Source organism: Anabrus simplex, chromosome 1, assembly GCF_040414725.1.
Source record: "Anabrus simplex isolate iqAnaSimp1 chromosome 1, ASM4041472v1, whole genome shotgun sequence".
Lineage (NCBI taxonomy): Eukaryota > Metazoa > Arthropoda > Insecta > Orthoptera > Tettigoniidae > Anabrus > Anabrus simplex.
In genome coordinates, this window is record NC_090265.1 from 610,401,023 (window position 1) to 610,421,117 (window position 20,095).

Consider the following 20,095-nt stretch of genomic DNA (forward strand, 5'->3'; position numbering starts at 1 on the left):
ATCATATCTGCGTGAAAAGAAATTAACATCTATCTAACTGTTTAGGTAGTTTCCGATCCACACACTCCTCCACCAACGGCTCAATGTGCTTTAGCTATCTCCTATTACTCAATATCTCTCATGTGTACGAGCTACTCAACTCGTATGGTCAGTACAGAATGAAATTAATACATATTATATTGAAATGTCACCGCACCAAAGAATATCACATGTGTACTTAGTCATGAGTCTAGTTAAACCGTATGTTAAAGGACTCTCTTGTATTCGGTACATACCATTTACCAATGTCAGATAAAAACTGTCACGATTCACAATTCTACCATAATACATGTCAATCTTACCTTAAAATGGGTCATCTGCGCGATGTTCACTCTTTTGATATACTCTTTCCATATGACACAAACTCACCTCATGTTAATCTAACGCAATGTTTCCTCGGCGAATAGCAATTCTTTCTCATACCACAGAACATAAACAAACATCTTCATTTCAAATATTCCTTAATATACTCCGAGAAATAACTATATTTTAACACCATTCCAATATACATTATCATTCCACTGGCATACTTATTGCCGTACGCATATCGCCGATTACTCTTAAAGCTATATGCCAAACATTTTAGAATTGCCTTATTATAAACGCATTTTAATAACCTCTTATCTTTTAACAGCAGTTGGGAGTTCAATGCCCTCTTTCTATAAAGAAAGGAATACGTAACTTAACTATATTCATCTGTGTTGCGCAGGTAAATTCGTGACGTAATCATTGTACAAGTAATACGAGATTAATCGAAGTTTCACTAGTTGTATAGACTCATTGCTATTAGATCTTCACAAGTAACACTTCTTTCATTTACTCATGCTAGTTTCTACTGTATGTATGCAAGTGCAGTAGCATGTATATGATATAATAGAATTCTAATTCTACACTGCCATCTTATCTTATAGCCTTAAATATCTCACACTTCACTTTATGATTCACACACGTTCTTAATTAATTCATAAATATCACCAATTAATCCGCACATGCCGAAGTTAGAGTGAGGGTGTAGATTGCAAGAAACTACTCTACTAAAAAATGTAAAGACTTAGCTCGTCAGATGTTATGTTTGGTCTGGTTGTCGCTCCATTCCTTGGTTGTGGTTAGACCCTCTGTTAGGATCTGGATCTCCGGTTGGACAACGTCTTCCCGGTCATCGACTGGTCATATGGCTGGCTGGTCCATTCCTCATCGGCTGGTCATCTGGCTGGCCGGTCCATTCCTCATCGGCTGGTCATCTGGCTGGCCAGTCCATTCCTCATCGGCTGGTCATCTGGCTGGCCGGTGCCTATCCTCATCGGCTGGTCCTCTGGCTGGTCGGTGCCTATCCTCATCGGCTGGTCCTCTGGCTGGCCGGTCCATTCCTCATCGGCTGGTCATCTGGCTGGCCGGTCCATTCCTCATCGGCTGGTCATCTGGCTGGCCGGTCCATTCCTCATCGGCTGGTCATCTGGCTGGCCGGTCCATTCCTCATCGGCTGGTCATCTGGCTGGCCGGTGCCTATCCTCATCGGCTGGTCATCTGGCTGGCCGGTGCCTATCCTCATCGGCTGGTCATCTGGCTGGCCGGTGCCTATCCCCAGTTCAGTCCATCATGTAAATTTAGCAAGCAGTCATCATTCCAAATCTGCAGATAGCGTAGAAAATTCCTTTTGCGGAGCAATCAGTCATGATATATTCCATTGTTCTACTGCTTATTCTTAACGATGAAATTTTCTTCAGTTGGGATAAGTTCTCCGTATATATATATATATATATATATATAAATTTTATAACAACAGGGGTAACTTTCTTCCCATACGAAATTATCGGTCCTCCGATATAGTGAGTCCTTCTTCACCAATCGCAGAGTGGTTGCTCACCGGATCCAAGTCAGATGTATCTCACCGCGATTTACTTATTTTTATAATATCTCGTCTCTTTTATAATATACGCTGGTGAATTATTTTGTCAGATTTGATCGTCGATCGTAAAACAGTCAATATCTTCTTCAGAAGTTTAGGATAATCTTCAGATGTAAAGCTTAGCTTGTACTTGCATCTTTCTTCTGCCGTTGAAATTTTTTTTAGAGTATATTTTTTTAACAATTAGTCCGCTGCTATATTTTTTTTATAAAACAATCCAACTGAGCCTCTACTGTCCTGCAGTGTCTTCCAAAACAGTCCGTTCCGTGACGTGCATGGTCTCCTATATACCGTATTAATGAGAAGTTCATTGCCTTAATAGATCGCATGGGCCATACCTTCCTACGCCGCCATTTTGTAAATGGTCTGCGAGATGCGAACGGGCACAACACTTTGCCAAGATTTCCGGTGTTTGTTAGAGAGAATGGACACACGGGAAAGTTCAAGTTGCACTTTACACTTAGATGAGTTTGAAAGCATAGTTCATGCTTGCACATTATAACGCAGCAGTTAACATGCGACTCAACACAGTCTTTTAGCACAGCCTGAAACACAAGTCAGGTCTCTGTGGAAAATATCTATATATATAAAATAACTTGTCCTGACTGACTAATTCATCATCGCTGAGCCAAAACTACTGGACATAAAGAAATGAAACTTTGGGGATACATTCATATTAAGATGTAGGTGCTCGCTAAGAGAGGATTTTTGGATATTCCGTCGCTAAGGGGTTGAAAAGGAGGGTGAAATTTTAAAATGAGTGTATCTATATCTCAAAACTTTAAAAAGTTTACAGATGTAAAAATTGGTATTTAGAATCTTCCTTAAAAATAAGGAAACACGTATATTTTTGTTCTCAGAAAATCCCAATAGGAGGGGTGAAAAAGGGGTTGAATGCCTTTAATCAGGATACTTATATCTCAGAAACTGAAGATATTACAGACCTGAAAATTGGTGTTTGGGATCTCCTTTAAAAATAAAGAAACATGTATTTTTTTGTTTTTGGAAAATCCAATTAATGGGGGGTGAGAATGGGGTGAACTTTTAAAATGAGTGTATCTATATCTCAATACTTTTAAAGTTTATAGATGTAAAAATTGGTATTTAGAATCTCCTTTACAAATAAAACAAATTTTTTGTTTTCGGAAAATCCCAATGAGAAGGGTGGAAAAGGGTGAAAATGTGCTGAATGCCATTAATGAGGCTACTTATATTTCAGAACCGGAAGATATTACAGACCTGAAAATTGGTATTTGTGATCTCCTTTAAAAATAAAGAAACTTTTTCTTTTGAAAAATCCAAATAGTGCGGGGGGGGGGGGGGGGCTGAAAAGGGGGTGGGTTTTAAAATGAGTGTATCTATATCTCAAAACTTTACAAGTTTGCAAATGTAAAAATTGATATTTAGAATCTCCTTTAAAAATAAATGAACATGTATTTTGTTTTGTTTTCTGTAAATCCCAATAGGAGGGGTGTAATAGGGTGAATAATGGGTTGAATGCCTTTAATGAGGATACATATATCTCAGAAACTGAAGTTATTACAGAACTGAAAATTTGTATATGGGATCTCCTTTAAAAATAAAGAAATATGTTTTTTTTTTTTGGAAAATCCAATTAATGACGGTTAACCCCTCAGCGCTGACCTCTATACGTAGTATAGACCCCCTCTTCTTCCGCAGCCACCGACCTCTATACGTGGTATAGACCCATACATGGTTTCGCATTTACGGCTATAGCGCGAAGAGTTTTGGTGTTATGGATATGCAAATTGTTTTGTTTCCAAGAAGACATTTTCGGGTTTATCAGTGTTCTAAATAAGAATTGAAAATCGTTAAAGTGTAGTTGCTTTTGCAAGGATAAGTATTTGTCAATTATGTCTGAGCACCAATCCCTGCTTTTTTAATAGTCCGTTTACTTCATTCTTTCCCACAGAATAAAATAAAGAAATGATGATCTGAGAAGTTTGTCTTTTCGTGTGATAATCTTTGCTCTAATTTTTTATTAAGAGTGCGGTTTATTTATTATATTTGTCTTTATTTCTCAGCTTGTAGTCTTTTCGTAACTCTCCACGAGTGCTCTGTGTAGGCATCAGTTAGTGCTGCTTTCTGTCATACGACACGAGAAGCAGTTGTGCATGGTATATATCTCGTTTGAAAGACGATGTATCGACCTTTTAATCTGAAATATGTATTGAGTTGGTTTCATTCATCATAAATGTTATTCCCCTCGTTCAGTTTCGTCCTGCTGCTTTCGGTCCCGCTGCAGCTTCATCAGCTTGTGTGACGCACCGCGCTCAATGGCTAGCTCCTGCTGAGAGTAACGTGCTTGAAATATTGTAAAATTCAAATGAAAGTTTAGTCGGAGGTAGTAGTGGCAGTATTAGCAGTAGTAATAATGAAATAGATGATGTAGCTGTGGCCGATGCAGTGGTAAATGATGAGAGTGACGATGAGGAGGAACCAGTACTTGGAAATTTCGTGTAGGAGACTATAGATAATTATACAGGTCAAAGGGAAGTTTTCAACAGTGAATAATGATTCCTAGATTCTCCAATAATATTTAGACAAGTGACAGGGACAAACATTGAGCAGTTATCTTATCAGTTTCAGCTGATGGAAGGTTTGTTTACGTAGTACAAAATACGCTTCTCGGGCGGGAAACGAAATATTCAAGGCCGGCGTGCATCAGATAATACAGTTCCAAGGTTGCAGGAAATACGTTTTATCAGGAAATTAGCACCCAAGAGTGAGAAATCCAAACCTCAGAGACGTATCGCGTGTTCAAAACACGGTGAAAAGAAGACATCGGTGTACTGCTGCCAGGAGTGTGCCTTGGGTCTCTGTCTCGAAGAGTGCTTCGAACTCTATCACATGGAACTAAATTACTAAGGAAATGTGAAACAATTATGTAATTATCTTCATTTCCATAGTTCTACCCTAAGGAATTCCAAATTTCGTGAATATCGGGCTACTCTTATACTAGTAGTAATGCTTTAAGTGAATCAATGTATTTCAGTCGCGCGTAGTTGAAATCTCATCCGGCCGCGGGGTAGGAAGCTCTTTAAACGGCTGCGACGCTGAGGGGTTAAACACGAGTGACAATTTGGGGTGAATTTTTCGAAAGATTATATCTACAGAATATCTGAGAAACGTAGAATGTTTTTTTTTTTTTTGCTATTGGCTTTACGTCGCACCGACACAGATAGGTCTTATGGCGACGATGGGATGGGAAAGGCCTAGGAGTTGGAAGGAAGCGGCCGTGGCCTTAATTAAGGTACAGCCCCAGCATTTGCCTGGTGTGAAAATGGGAAACCACGGAAAACCATCTTCAGGGCTGCCGATAGTGGGATTCGAACCTACTATCTCCCGGATGCAAGCTCACAGCCGCGCGCCTCTACGCGCACGGCCAACTCGCCCGGTACGTAGAATGTTAGAGGCGTAAAAAGTGGTATTTGGAATCTCCTATAAATGTAAAGAAACATAGGTGATTTGTTTTTGGGAACTCCTCTTAAGGGGAACTAAAAAGGGGGTGAAATTTTAAAATGAGAATTTATACAGTATATCTCAAAAAACTGAACATGTTACAGAAGTGAAAAATGATATTTTTTTATCTCTATTAAAAATAAAGAAATGTGCATTTTTAGTTTTCGGAAATACCACTTGGGTGGCGGGGGGGGCGGTAAAAGTGATTGAAAATGGTGTTGAATTCTTTTAATTAGGCTACTGTTATCTCAAAAATGAAGATGTTACAGACGTGAAATTTGATATTTGGAATCTGCTTTAAAAGAAAAGAAACACGTATTCTCGGAAAATTCAATGAATGGGGGGGGGGGGGGGTGAAACAATTGAAAAATTGACTTAATTGTATGAGAATACCTACATCTAACAAAAACTAAAGTTGTTAGGGCCTACAGACATGAAAATTGGTATTTGGATCTCCTTTAAGAACAAAGAAAAGCCCCTTTTGGGCGGGGGGGGGGGGGGAATCATCTTGGGGGTAGGGAGTGAAAAGGAGTTGAATTCCTTTCATGAGGACACATAAATCAAAAACTGAAGAAGTTAGAGTCGTGATAATCGGTATTTAGAAGATCCTTTACTATTTAAGAAACAAGTATTTTTTGCCGGAAAATTCACTTGGGGGGGGAGTGTGAAAGTGAAAAAAGTTATTTATTTTTATCTCAAAACTGAAGGTAATAGATGTGAACATTGGTGTTTGGAATCTCCTTTAAACATAAAAAAACACGCCTTGTTTTAGTTTTAGCTTTTTCTCCGGATACTCCAGTTTTCCCTGTCATCATTCATTCCAGCAACACTGTCCAATATCATTTCATTTGTCATTCATTAATCATTGCACCAGAGGAGTGTGACAGGTTTCAGCAGCTGGCACAATTCCTTTTGTCGCCGCTAGATGGGGCTTTATTCATTCCATTCCCGACATGACTGGAAACAGGCTGTAGATTTTCTATGTACTTATTCTGATCATAAACCGATCATTTTTAAACTTTCCTGGGTTCGTTTTCAAAAGCCATCTTTTCTTTGGAGAACGTTCTTAGATTACAGTAGATTCTCCTGGCATATAAATAAAAATTTAAACACATTTGAAATAAATGATAGGAATGAGATTGATCGTCCAATTATTCACCTCTATAATAAGGTCAATAATGCACGGAAGTATGTCATTCGTGTCGCCAGAAATCCTGCACACTTGCCTATGCGCGACAATGGTGCTGGCTACATTCTCAACAATAACAATGGCAGCAGATGTAATTTACCGCCAAGTAGCGGTCTTGCATCTTACTGTGGGGTCCAGAACATCTATTATAATAATAATAATAATAATAATAATAATAATAATAATAATAACAATTGTACCGGGCGGTACACCCTTATGCCACAATTTTAAATCCTTCGCCAATAAATCCTCTACAGGAGAAACCCTGAACTTTAAAAACTGGATCCATTCATTAGTTTTCTCAGAAGATGTCACTACCGTAAATTCTGTGATCACAAAGTTGTCAGTACTGTGTGAATTTCATCTTGTTTTGTTATCCATTGATCAAGACGTGTGGACATTCTCTTATAGATGTCTCTACTAAAAAAACTATGACCATGCACCCTGGTGCGAATTGGAAGAACTTTATTTGAAGAAATTTTGTATTCATAAGTTTGTTCTTTACTAAATTTCGTTCTTTCATTTGTGGGCTGGCAATATTAATCTTTTCTTTCCCCCAGTTTTGAAGGTAACCAATCAATAATTTCTGTAATTAATTTTCAGCCAATCCTGTGTTTCTTCTTCGATTTTGTGTGTAACTGTGAACATTAACCAATAAAATCCTGTGGGTGTGTCTTCATTATTCATGAAAGGTCTCGAAACGTCCCCGAGGGTATAAAAACTGCTGATTTTCTTGCCTCTCGGCCACTCGAACAACATCTAACCTAGTGTATGGAAGTGTAGCAGGAGGCGGGAAGCGCCTCTTTCATCCGGCAGCAGCTCTTCAATAAGGTAATGGCCGCTTAACATCTTTACTTTACATCAGTTTAACCCGTGGGGAAGGTCCGAAACCTTTACCATGTAACCTATCTCTTAAACATGTAGGATTCTGTAAAAACTTCATATATCTTTAACTGTAAATCGGGGATAGAGAGTGCTTTACCCTCTCGAGCTCACCTTCATTTTGGATTTGAGGTGACTACTTTTTCATAATTCTACTCTTCCTTAATTTGTTAAATTTATTCTGTATACGAGTCACCTCCATACCTTGGGAATAGCCCCTGTTTCATCGACCTAGTGCCTTTTAGATTTAAAAATGTATATTTTGGAGTGCAAGTTCTCGCCTCAATTCACTTTGTATTTTGGGCCATTAACTTAACCTATTCTTTTTCTGCTAAGGCCCAGTAGATAGGGTACAAGATACCCCTGTTTCTTTGTAAGTGTGCCTTGAGGGCTGTTAATGGTAAAGTCCGTTGTGGCCTTTGGTAGGCTCAGAATATCGAGAGCGGGTCAGCTCTTTTATTTGTGGTAAATGTGCCTCTAGGAGGCTTGACATTGCTAGGTGGGAGCAAGTGCTCCGTGTAATTAAGGGATTTCTGCCCTTTGGTAATAGGTGTTTGTGAGCTGAGAGCTCAGAAATTGTAAAATTTAGGGCTTGTGGCCCAGATTGTTAAACTGTCTCTAAATCTTGGCTTTCCTGGTCTTGTACCTGATTTGACTTGTTGTTATTTGTTAAAGTCTGAAGTTTCATGTGAAAATTGTTAAGTTTTGCTATTTTCGAAAATATAACCTTTAATGCAATTTTAATCCATATCTCAGCTTTATAGTTAGACCCCTTCCAGCCCGCACCTTCTTTCACCTCTGTATTCCACGGGTATCCCCGTAACAATAATAATAATAATAATAATAATAATAATAATAATAATAATAATAATAATAATAATGGTAAAGGCTTGACATTGCTAGGTGGGAGATGTGTTTGGCATTGCGCCAGAGGGCAAAATGCTCAACCAGGATCGTATACCATCCTCCTTCCTTCTAGATTTACCAAGATTAGCTAAAACATTGACCAGCAGTAGCAAGGATAAATCTCTTCTTCACAAAACGATTGCAGAATAACAACTGAACTCTCGTGATTGTGGCCCAAAATTTAAGTTGACAAACGACTAGAGATGGTTATATTTCCGCTGCCAGATGGCAGCACACCATGTCAAACGAGCTCAACAAACCAGCGCAACGGCGTACAAGAAAATTACCAGGCATTCACTGGCTAACATTATAATTTCAATAACATGTAGATTAGGTCCACAAGACCTAATTATGAATGATAATTCACGCAGATACAGATTCCAATTATACTGGATACTCAAAAACACACCATTATGGCAAGATACGCTATAAAATGCACACAAACTTTGCAAGTTTAATGATATAACCTTAACAGAAACACGTTGCTTTGCAAATTAAATACAAAGAAGAAACATGCAATGCATGATGCGACGAAACTGTCACGTTCATTGGTGGATTACAAACATCGAGATCCTCCTCAGCCAATAGTGTGATGTCTTAAATTAGTTGATGGGCAAAGCCTATTGGTTACACAAAGCGTAGCTTTCAATGGTGGATTGCAAACTTAGCACTCCTACTCAGTTAATAGTGATGTCTTACATTGGATGATGGGCGAAGAATATTGGTTACACAAAAGCGCTTGCCTTCTCGATCGAGTACGGTGCATATATGGAAAATGGCGATCATATCGTCTGAATAACGGAATAATATAACAAGAAAAATGTTGGTCATAAAACAGGATGAATTTTAGTTTTAATTTGAGAAAATATGGTCAAATTGGTAAAGATAAGAGCTCAATTTTAATTTGTTGAAATAAAACTACAAAATTCGTTAAAATGAAATATTTTAACACACAACAAATAGGGAGAAAGGAAGGGACCAAAAAAATTTGTTATTCTGAAAATTTGTTATACTGGTGTTCGTTACAGCGGATTTCTACTGTATACCAGTAATATTGATCTCAAAGACATTAATCCGAAATAAAGTACTTTAAATATATTTTAATAATGATCAACATAAGTCCAATGAAATTGAAAGATAAGGAGTTTTGAAGGTAAGAAATCCCATATTACAAACCAACAGGGATTTAAAATGACTGACAGTTGAAAACTTATAATTTTATAAAATGTAAACAGTGGTGGTTAATACCTAACAAAGTTGTGTACAAAGAGCTAGAACCCATTACAGATACTATGCATAAGAGGAGATTGGGATTCTTTGGACATATCATGAGGATGCAGGATTCGAGACTTCTGAAACAACTAGAAAAACACAATCTCGTCTCAAAAAATACCACAACAGGATGTAAATGGATCAGAGAACTAAGGATCTGAAGGAAATAGGCCTTACAACAGAAGACACCAGAAATAAGATAAAATTGAATACAAAACTCAAGAATACAAACCTCCGCTTTACCCTTACTCAAAACAAACCAACAACACGCATATTTTCAACTGAGGAAAGGGCACGAAGATCGGAGCATCTGAAGAAGTACTGGGAGAACCGCAAAGCCCGAACAATCCCTTCAAAGAGACCTGAACAACAGACTGACTAAAGTGATCCTATGTGGTCATAAAAGACGAAGAAGAAGTTGATTCGCATAGGGAACCTGAAATATTTGTCCTGAATGAGTAAATTTATAATACCTATATAAATGGTCCGTTATTTACTCATTTGGGACAAATATTTCAGGTTCCCTATAGGAATCAACATCTTATCTGATGGTCAGGCAGGCATCAATTCTTGAAAATGAGACAAAGTCTCTCATAGTGCACTGGCACTGCTGGTGACTCCAAGTAGCCTATGCAGTGGCCTCCATGGTATGCACTAGCCATGCATGTTGGTGGGTGTGCTATTTACCAACTGATGAGCCCAACTTAGCATACTGGGACGAACAGCTGGCAACCAGGAATGAGTTAGCTGGAAAATTTATAATGTCCAATAACGGACCATTTATATTGGTATTATGTAAAGATATATAAAAAATTTAGTAAATCAGGTCCATAGAAATTATACAGGTACAATATCAATGAATGAATTGCATAGGATGTTAAAAATTAACTGAATTATGGGGAAAAGGTGAACCTAATTTCAATATTAACCAGGATGATCATGATTTATGCTGATTTTGCATGCATTCTTCAGTTATTAAAGAGGCTATGAACAAATGCTGACTGTGAATGTTTTTTTTTCTCTCTTTACAATAACGTTCTTTTGAAGGAGCGTCATCTTCTTACAGAATGCAACATAAGTCCCTAATCAGAGATTTATTTTAGAAAATTTTTTTAGCCTTCTCTTAATGTATGAATAGATGAGTATTTGTAATTATTTTGTATTTAAATTAAAAGTTATACATATTCTGAAAATACCAAATTATCTGTTTAAAGCCAATGATTATCGCATTTTAAAATATCACTTTTTGGTTTCTCAGCTCACCACAATATTCCAATTTCTAGCTATCGGTAATAAAAGATGCCAGAATTCTGCCAAAAAAGATTTAATGAATCTTCTTGCGTGGGTCTCTTACATTTAAGCAATCTTAAATGCCAACCAACAGCAGAGAATTTAACCACTAACTAACTACATTTTGCAGTTGGTCAAAATTAAATCCTATCTAGTAATATTCCATCAACACATATTATACATATCAAATCTTACTTACTTACACTTTTATCTAGCACTGAAGAGAGGGTTTAAGATTTCTTCTAATTAATATTTCATATTTGTAATTTCTTCATAAGAAGGAAAATTCTACTTTACCATCCTGATTATCTATAGAATGATATATCCTTCAATTATTAATTCTTTTATCAATGACTGCAATAACATTAAGTACATTAAACCTTTAGTGAATGTCCATTACAGGTATTTAAAATACCAAACAAATGCAGAAGAAATGTTACACAAACAAAAGACAGCCTTATGGCCGGTTTCTGGTACACCACAGTTACCTCTGAGTTGCCTAAACGTGCTTGTATCTTTAACTGCGCTGTTAACTTTAATGAGTTTCTGGAAACTTAGATCCAGATTTATAAGCCCTGGTAATAAACACTGCAGTTATTATCATGTTTAGTATCTGTCGTCCTCCAATACATGTCTCTACGCAAATGATTTTAGGGTTATTTTGGTAATATCTACTTACTTTTACTAGCAGAAGTTTCCTACAATGAAAAATGGTTGGCAAATATGTACACAGTCATCTCAATCAATATGATTGCATGTAATAATCTCTCATAATATGAATATATGTACGATCTAATAATGCAAACATTAGATATATCTCCCATTCTTTCTTATTCACAGTATGCAGACATCGTCTTAAATTTCACCTTAATCGTTGACGTCAGTAAAATTATAAAAATACACCGCAATTACAAAACAGATCACTTTTCACTGATCCAGAACACAACAAGAGTAAACGAAAATAATCACATAAATGAAAACGTGCAGCACACTTTGGAACCTATCATTCCGGCAATGAAATTCTGCACTGATGGTGCAATATCCATTTGTTCTCACTGCAACTGTTGCAGATTTATTTAGTAGACTGCAAACAAACCAAAAACTCCTACTTAAAACTCGCATATGCCGTTTTTCTCTTCAAGGATGCTGGATATGTACGGCAAGATGGCCGTTTCTTCAGTTTTTATTCCATATCTCAACGGCGAGTCTTACGTGCAAAATGTTGCTTATTCCTGCTCGTATCTCTCTAGGAACTCACTCATTTATCATTCTTCTTTGATATGTAATTTCACCCGATTAGATCCCAAACCCTTCAAGAATTCCATTTTTTCCGGGCTTTCATGGCACAACTTGGACAACACGAAAGCATTACAATCTCAGATCTCCAATAGCCAAAATAAAATAGCCACATCACTCAATTTTTCATTAGTACTGTAGTTCTCTAATCTACTCCTCGAACTGAGAATTTGTAGTTCATAATAACTGCAACAGACTAGTAATTCGAGATGTTTTACTTACACTGACCACGTAGCATGCATTGACAAAAAAACTCTCATAACTGCTGACGTGAAGTCCACTTGAGAATTTCAATCGAACATAGCGAACTAACCCTGACTCAGGGTGTGAAGTGTGTTGACACAGATAAGATGATGATATAACCTACAGCTCCCTGAAAGATTTTTAATTAAGTCCATATATTTTATTTTTGTTGGGAGTCTATGAGACCTCACGTCACCGGTTAAAGAAGAAAATAACATTAAAAAAGCAATTAAAAAATCAATATTTATTATTCGGCAGGCTTATATTAAATTCATAGCGGTACCTAAGATATTTATTATTTAATACAAATGTAAATATTAAATGTAAATATTCCATAATTTCAGATTGGGTGTTAACTAACTATTGGTGGGACTCATGATTCAAAGCCTGAAAAAAAAAAAAAAAAAGAGATCTTAACATTATAACTACGGTACACTGAAAGATCAATTCGAGTCCGATGAAAATCCGTTTGATTCAATTTCTATTTTATTTGACGATTTATTTCCCGTATTGCAAGATACATCTACATTAGAGGTGTCATGCTCCAAGGAGATAATAACCTAAACAGATAACAGGGACAGATGACACCATACAAGTGGAATCAAGTGACTAAAAGCCAGTGATAACGTAGAAGTAAATGTACTAACCGAAATATTGTCGATTCCAGCACACCCAAGCACGTTAAAACTACAATGAATGACTGTAAATATATTATAACCAGTTCATTATCACTTACTAATTTTACGAAACTAATATAAGATCTTGTACAAAACGGTATGAAGTGGCGCCTCATATCAGTATTTGTTGGAATCAGTTCTAACATGGATTACCAATCGTTGTGCAGATAACTGTGAAGAAGCCAATAACTGTTGTTTCGGAAACTCATTTAAAACATATCACCATGTTAAGTCACTGATAACTACACATCTACAGATAACTGTCATTCCAGAAACTGGCCATTAGTAATACAGGAAGAAGCATACAAGGTATGAAGCTGAAGAATCACGATTTTCATTCAAGGATTAAATATTAAGATTTGTTAAGTAATTGTTCAATATAACAAACAATATATTAATTACACAGTGCTGACGACATTAATAAGAAATTAAAATGAAGGTCCATCCATTCAATACAATTTAAATAAGAAAAGTAGCTAATCAAAGTTGTATGAGACTTATTTGAATAGGTGGACCTTCATTTAAATTTTTTATTAATATGAATATTTGTCAGAACGGATCATGATGAAGTTTATATCATACATTCCTGTGCTGATGAGTAGTGAAAGGATTTTCAGGTGCAGCACCTTTCCAAAAATACAGTGAAACTCGGTTAAGAAGTTCCCGCCTAAGAAGTGTGATATTCTTGGTCCCTTGATCGGTTGCATTAAGATATATGTATAGAGCCCCTTGAAATAGAAAACGTCCGCTCAAAGCAGCTCATGGTTAGAACCCTCCAGTCGCCGTGCAGGTCGAACCCTGTGTAAGACCGTTTGCACCTGTCATGGAGCCTCTCCGGGCTTTCCAAGGCCATATGACGTCACGCTATGACAACATGGACACCAGATGCACACTCTCATCTTGTGGAATCGAATTGAACCCATCAGTCGTAATTTCCACTCCACTATTTACATCAAGCAAAATAGAATCGAATGGGATTCTATGCGGGAAACACAAAGCACGCAATGGATGGTTTGATAAAACATTAATGCAGTAAAATGCGTGCCGCGACAGGGTGAAGTCATTAATCGATGTGGCCTCAACATTAATTAAAAACCGAAAAATATATTTGTCCACAACACAGCAGCTTCTTATGCATTACCGTACTGTTTGTTAGGAATACATGAACGATAACGGTAGAGAATGCCACTTACAGAAATGTTCACGGTAAATACCGGTACTGTACATTCCAAGCCATGTCAATTATCGTACTCGCATACCGTACTGTATATGGACTCCAACATGATAATATGATTCTGAAATAAGGTCAACAATAATTGCGAAATAAATTACCGTATAGGCCTAATCTACCACAAAATTTAATATTCTAACCTGTTTGATTTTTCATTCCCTTGCTTATTTCCTTCCAGATATTCTCTCTTACGTTGTTGTTGTTGTTGTTGCAATAATACTTATGGGCCTTGTCGAAGAGGAAATTACGGTTTGGAACTAAACTGATAAGATTTCCGTGTCCATTATTAGTTACAACTAATACGAAATAAAGAAACATCCCGACCATCCCGACTCTAAGCAGGAAACAGCAGACTTGCCAGCTGATACATATTATGCCGCCAAACAGCCGGCCGAAAGATCCCGATCGTGTACGAAGTTGAACGAATGTTGATAACCAGCTGGGTGTTGGTGCGAGGCCTGATATACGCACGCAGAGGCATTGCGATACCATGTGTTGGCATAAAATTGAAAGTTATTTTTATTTTTACCTTTATACTGTACCCGTAAAAATGTGTTCATATCTTTAAGGTGCTTGATATTAAATGAACGAGCATGATTCTTAATCTCGGTTGTGGCTTTATCATTGGAGCTGGTACAGAGAGAGGTATAGTTATCAAATTGAGAGATTATTTTGATAAATTGAGTTTATTGATCATCAAAAGCAAGTTCATATCACCTTCATACAGCAGCGTGGAAATGTCGTGGCTGGTTGGTACCTCCAAGTCCTGGGATGGTGCTGGACATCGACTGGGCAGGGACCACACCTGCTCGGATGAGGAGTTCTGGAACGTCTGGAGGTTCTGGAAGTGTCTCAACGTTCTGGAAGTCTCGACGTTCTGGAATGTCTCGAAGATTGGTACGCGTTCCTGGGTTCGATTCGAGACGTAATTCACACCTGAATTTCCTGTACGGCACTCCACACATTCAGGGCACTGTCTGAATAGATATGACCTTTTAATTATGATTACTGCAAAAACGTTCTAGAATAATCACTCGAAGAACAAGTACTGGTAGAAATGCAAGTTCATAAGGCAAGCTCACTGTAAATCAGAATGTTCTAGGGGATTACTGTTACTGCAGTCCTAAATGCATAGTTCTGAAGGTTTAAAACATATTGGCAATGAACTGAATAAGTAGCACTCGGAAAACTTGTCCTGTTGCATTAATAAGCGAAGTGAATAGCCATTAAAGAAAATAATATTTGAAAGAAAAAGTCTGACTTCATAAATTATGGATCACTCAAAACACTGGAAAGTCCTAGGCATTCTGGAAATGCGATATGCGTATTCTGAATTGTCACAGTCTTTAAGAACCAAAACATAAGTCCCTGTGCAGCACTTGGAAAGCATTGCATATTTCGCAATTAAACGTAATGTTGAATGTCCCCTAAGTTCAATGTTCCAGAAATCGATTCAAAAATATAAGTTCGAATAAGTTCGAAACGTAAGTTCAATGCGATACACAACACACGTGAAATTCAATCGTCGTCGAATAAGTAAGTCCTTATGTGGCACTTAAAAAAAAAAAAGTTCCAATGTGTAGAAATAACAAAGTTCCAATGTGTCGAAATGTTAAAGTCCCAACGCGACACTCGAAGAAAATAAAGTTCCAACGTGTCGAAAAGTTAAAGTCCCAACAAGACACTCGAAGAAAATAAAGTTCCGATGACACTGTTCCAGTACGTCACCTTAAGAAAATAATAAAGTCTTATCGCGACACTTGGCGAAAATAACCAAGTTCCAATGAGACGCTTCAGAAAAAAAACAAAGTTCTTATATGGCACTTTAACAAAACATCAAAGTCCAATCACGACACACGAAAAAAACAAAGTCCCAATGTGGCAATATGACAAAGTTCCAATACGATGCTCTCAAAAGTAAAGTCCCATTCAGGCACTTCAAGAATATGACAAAGTCTTGATACAACACTTAGAGAAAATACCGAACTTGGATTTCGCAGACTGTCGACTAGAAGTTCGACACGCACAACACTTCTCTTGTCACCCGTGTCACAGAGACGGCGGAGTGACAGACACTGCATTCGTAGGTCGGGTGGTCTTCCTTTTATACACGTCCGCATGGAAGTGTCTAGAACTCGGGTACTATCTACCCTTATAACTTCTATAATACTCGGTGGATTTTCTTGAAATCTGAAGAGATGATGTCCATTGTAGAGGCTTTTAAGTTGGCAATGTCAAAATAGCGATAAATTAGCTCAAAATGTACTTTTGAGGACGAGCTGGATCATTACCATATAAGGTAGCGGATAGCTGGCTTACGGCGGCCACGTCACTCGCTGGGCACGTCACCGCATTCGGCGGGCTGCCTACCTTCCATCTCGCGCGAAGTTCAACAAACATACTTCGGACTTCTGTCGTAGCGGTGTTCCCGGTACAATACGAGCTAAACATTGTACTATCGTGTACCTCAATACTTTCCCATGCACTCATTTCTGCTACTTCGAACCTGCTTTTCTTTTCTTCATGACTTTTAGCAACTACGCCCGTGGTTGTGACAACCAGTAGGAATGCAGGGACGATATAGGCCTATGAATAGGTTCTAAGAATCTCTAAGAACAAGTTGCCGATGTCGCGTCTGCTGCCGTTAACTTGAAGCAGATGTCGGGGGGTGTGAGGAAGATAGAAAGCACATGATAACGAACTGTAGTACACTTCTTGTAGGCCTAAAAATATTTTTTAAAAACTCCGCATGGCTCTACTTCTAAATTGACGTTTTGGCAGATTTTGGTCATTCATATCGATTTTTATCGGCAGAGCACGATCTCGAAACCCAGTTGCCAACTGTTAATATTTACATTTGCCACGTGGTTAACCATTCTCGCTCAGCGTGTATGGTATTCGGTACGCTTAGCGATCTTTTGCATTTTCCTTCAGTAATTAGTGTGTTTTTTATATTGTTGGAGGGTTCTAGTGACTGAGATCAGTGGAATGTTCCTTATTCTTAATAATACTGTATATTATCTTGTTAGTGTCAGATGTTGTTAGTAAGTATAGTATTTGTGAATTTGTTTTCAATCCGTATTCAATAGTTTTTCTGAGTACAGTATTACATTTTACAAGGGCTGTTTATCGTGGTCGTATTGCATCAGCTGTTCTCGCGGTGTTGCGCGCTGGCAACAGAAGAAGGGCGATGCTCATTTGTTTTGGGAAACTTGGAAACAGTTTTGCCTGCTAAAATAAGCAGTTACAAACCTTGCAACGTTTTTAATCTTGATGAATTTGCACTTTTTTACCAGATTATCCTGGATAAATCTCTAGTTTTCAAGGGAGAATCTTGCCATGGGGGAAAATTAAGTAAATTGCGAGTTACGGTATTGGTTGGTGCTAATATGGAAGGAACTGAAAAACTACCTCTACTGATGATAGGGAAGTCTAGGAAGCCACGTTGTTTCAAAAATATCAGGACTTTACCGTGCAAGTACACCAGCAACAAGTCAGCTTGGATGACAAGTTTCCTGTTTGAAGAGTACATACAGGCATTAGATGCCAAAATGGGGAGCCAGAACAGGAAGATTGTGGTGTTTATGGACCACTGCCCTGCTCATCCCAAGGAGTGGCCCCATTTAAGGAACATCAAGGTAGAATTTTTTCCACCGAATACTAGATCGGTACTACAGCCCATGGACCAAGGAATCATTAAGGTATTGAAGTCGAGGTACCGAAAATCAGTTGTGCGCCGTATGCTGCTATGCATGGAAGCAGGCAAACCCATCTACAAACCATCTCTTTTGGACAAAATGCATTTCACTGCCTCATCATGGGATTCAGTGGAGCCTGTAATAATAGCAAATTGCTTCAAGAAAGCAGGCTTCGGTGGTGGTACCAACAGCATTATTATGGAAGTTGTTGATGAAGAGCCAGGTTGCTGGAAAACTATACAGGAGAAGATGGAAATTACCAGTAGTTTCGATGACTTCACTGCCATTGATGATATGGTAATCACTTGCGAGGAGCAGACCATCGATGAGATCTGCAAGGAAATTCAGGCAGGAGATGAGGAGATTGAAGAAGAAGAGGAGGAGGAGGTTGAGGAAGAGAATCCCCCAAGACCATCTTGCAGTGAGGCAAGCATCTGCCTTGAAAAAGTGAGGCAGTTTATAGAAGGTTCAGTCAGTGTGCCTCACAACACGTGGAAGGCAATGTGGGAAATGGAGAGGTTTATAGTTCAAGAAAGCAGCAAAAACCTAAAACAGTCACCCCTGGACAATTTCTTTTCCAAGTAGGAGCCTCGACTTTTGTGTTTAGAAATGTATTTAATGTCTAATACAGTATGGAATTTACATAATGTAGCCTACGGTTACCATCTACCGTTTTAATGTTCTTAGTATGTTTTATCTCTTGTGCAAGGTTTTATATAATATGTTCCCTTCTCTTATCAAGAATTTTTATAATACAGTATGTTCAATTACAGTATTTTACTTTATCTCTAAAAATACATGTCATGATAACCTAATATTTACAGTATATTGTGGCTTTCTTTTAGCAGCTCTTATTTATCAGCCTATTTCAGTATTGTTCACAAACAAGGAAATCTGTTGGCTGTGTGTTTCACATGTATGTCAAAGTACAGAATAAGTTTTCAGACATTACCCCTTTTAAGAAGTTTCCTGCTTAAGAAGTTTTTTTTTGTGGTCCCTTGAAAAACTTCTTAACAGAGTTTCACTGTATAGCTATTTTCATACAGGTAGGTCCATATATGTATTTGGGGACATGAAATGAAGTGAAATAAACACAATTTGTTGCACCTTTTTGTGAGATTACAACATTTTGGCACCCTTTCCCTTATATTTCATGCTTCAGCACCTTTTCCCTTCAATTTTATCTGTGTTTTTAAAAGATTAGACAAAATTTATCTCTTCTTGAACAGATTTTAAAAATTGTGTTTAATCATAAGTCAAAAATAGTCAATAAATAAATAAAAAAATATAATTTATGGACATCATCAGTAATTCATATCCCAGCAACAATGGGCAACCAGCAGCTGTGAAATCAAATTTAAATTTAAACAATTAATATTACACAACAACAGTTTATCCCAAGTTCAGTTAGTACTGGCATGTATTTAACAGTTCAACCTATCAACTGTGAAGTCTCTTGTTGGCCGTGTTAGTGTTTTATCAGTCCGGACCTGAACATACTTTTCACAACACAAAATCATACCGAAGGTTAAAAAGGAGAAGTTGAATGCACTTTCAGACTACTTCAAGATGAAATTTATCAAAACTGATGGCATCATTCTTCAACGTGCCGTCTGCAAAGTCAATACTGTAATCAATGACAAGCATCAAAGGAACGGAACAAACCGCACATCCAGTACAGCAGACATGTAAAGAACTTTAAAATTCGCAAGTCGACACCTAAGCAATCTACTCTGATACAACCCTTCACTTCAGGACCTGAAAAGCAGTGGCCATTGCTTGAATTAGTGTGGATCTTGCCACGACATTAATCCAGTCAGGAATTCCAGTCCACAAGGAAAATATATGAAGCATTTGATTTTCAAAGAAACTGTGGAAGGTGGCTAGCCACTTCTTGGTTCAACACTTGACAACTTTAATAGAGTGATTTCATCAACACCTTTTTTGCACCTTTTTGTATTTTCAGAACGTTTTTTCTCCCCT

The 20,095-nt window shown here is 37.7% G+C and overlaps 1 protein-coding gene across 1 annotated transcript in view; it reads right to left on the bottom strand.

The window, feature by feature from the left end:
• LOC136857202 (legumain) overlaps positions 1 to 20,095 on the bottom strand; it is a 137,972-nt gene that overhangs the window by 36,674 nt on the left and 81,203 nt on the right. The gene's annotated exons all lie outside the window — the stretch shown is intronic.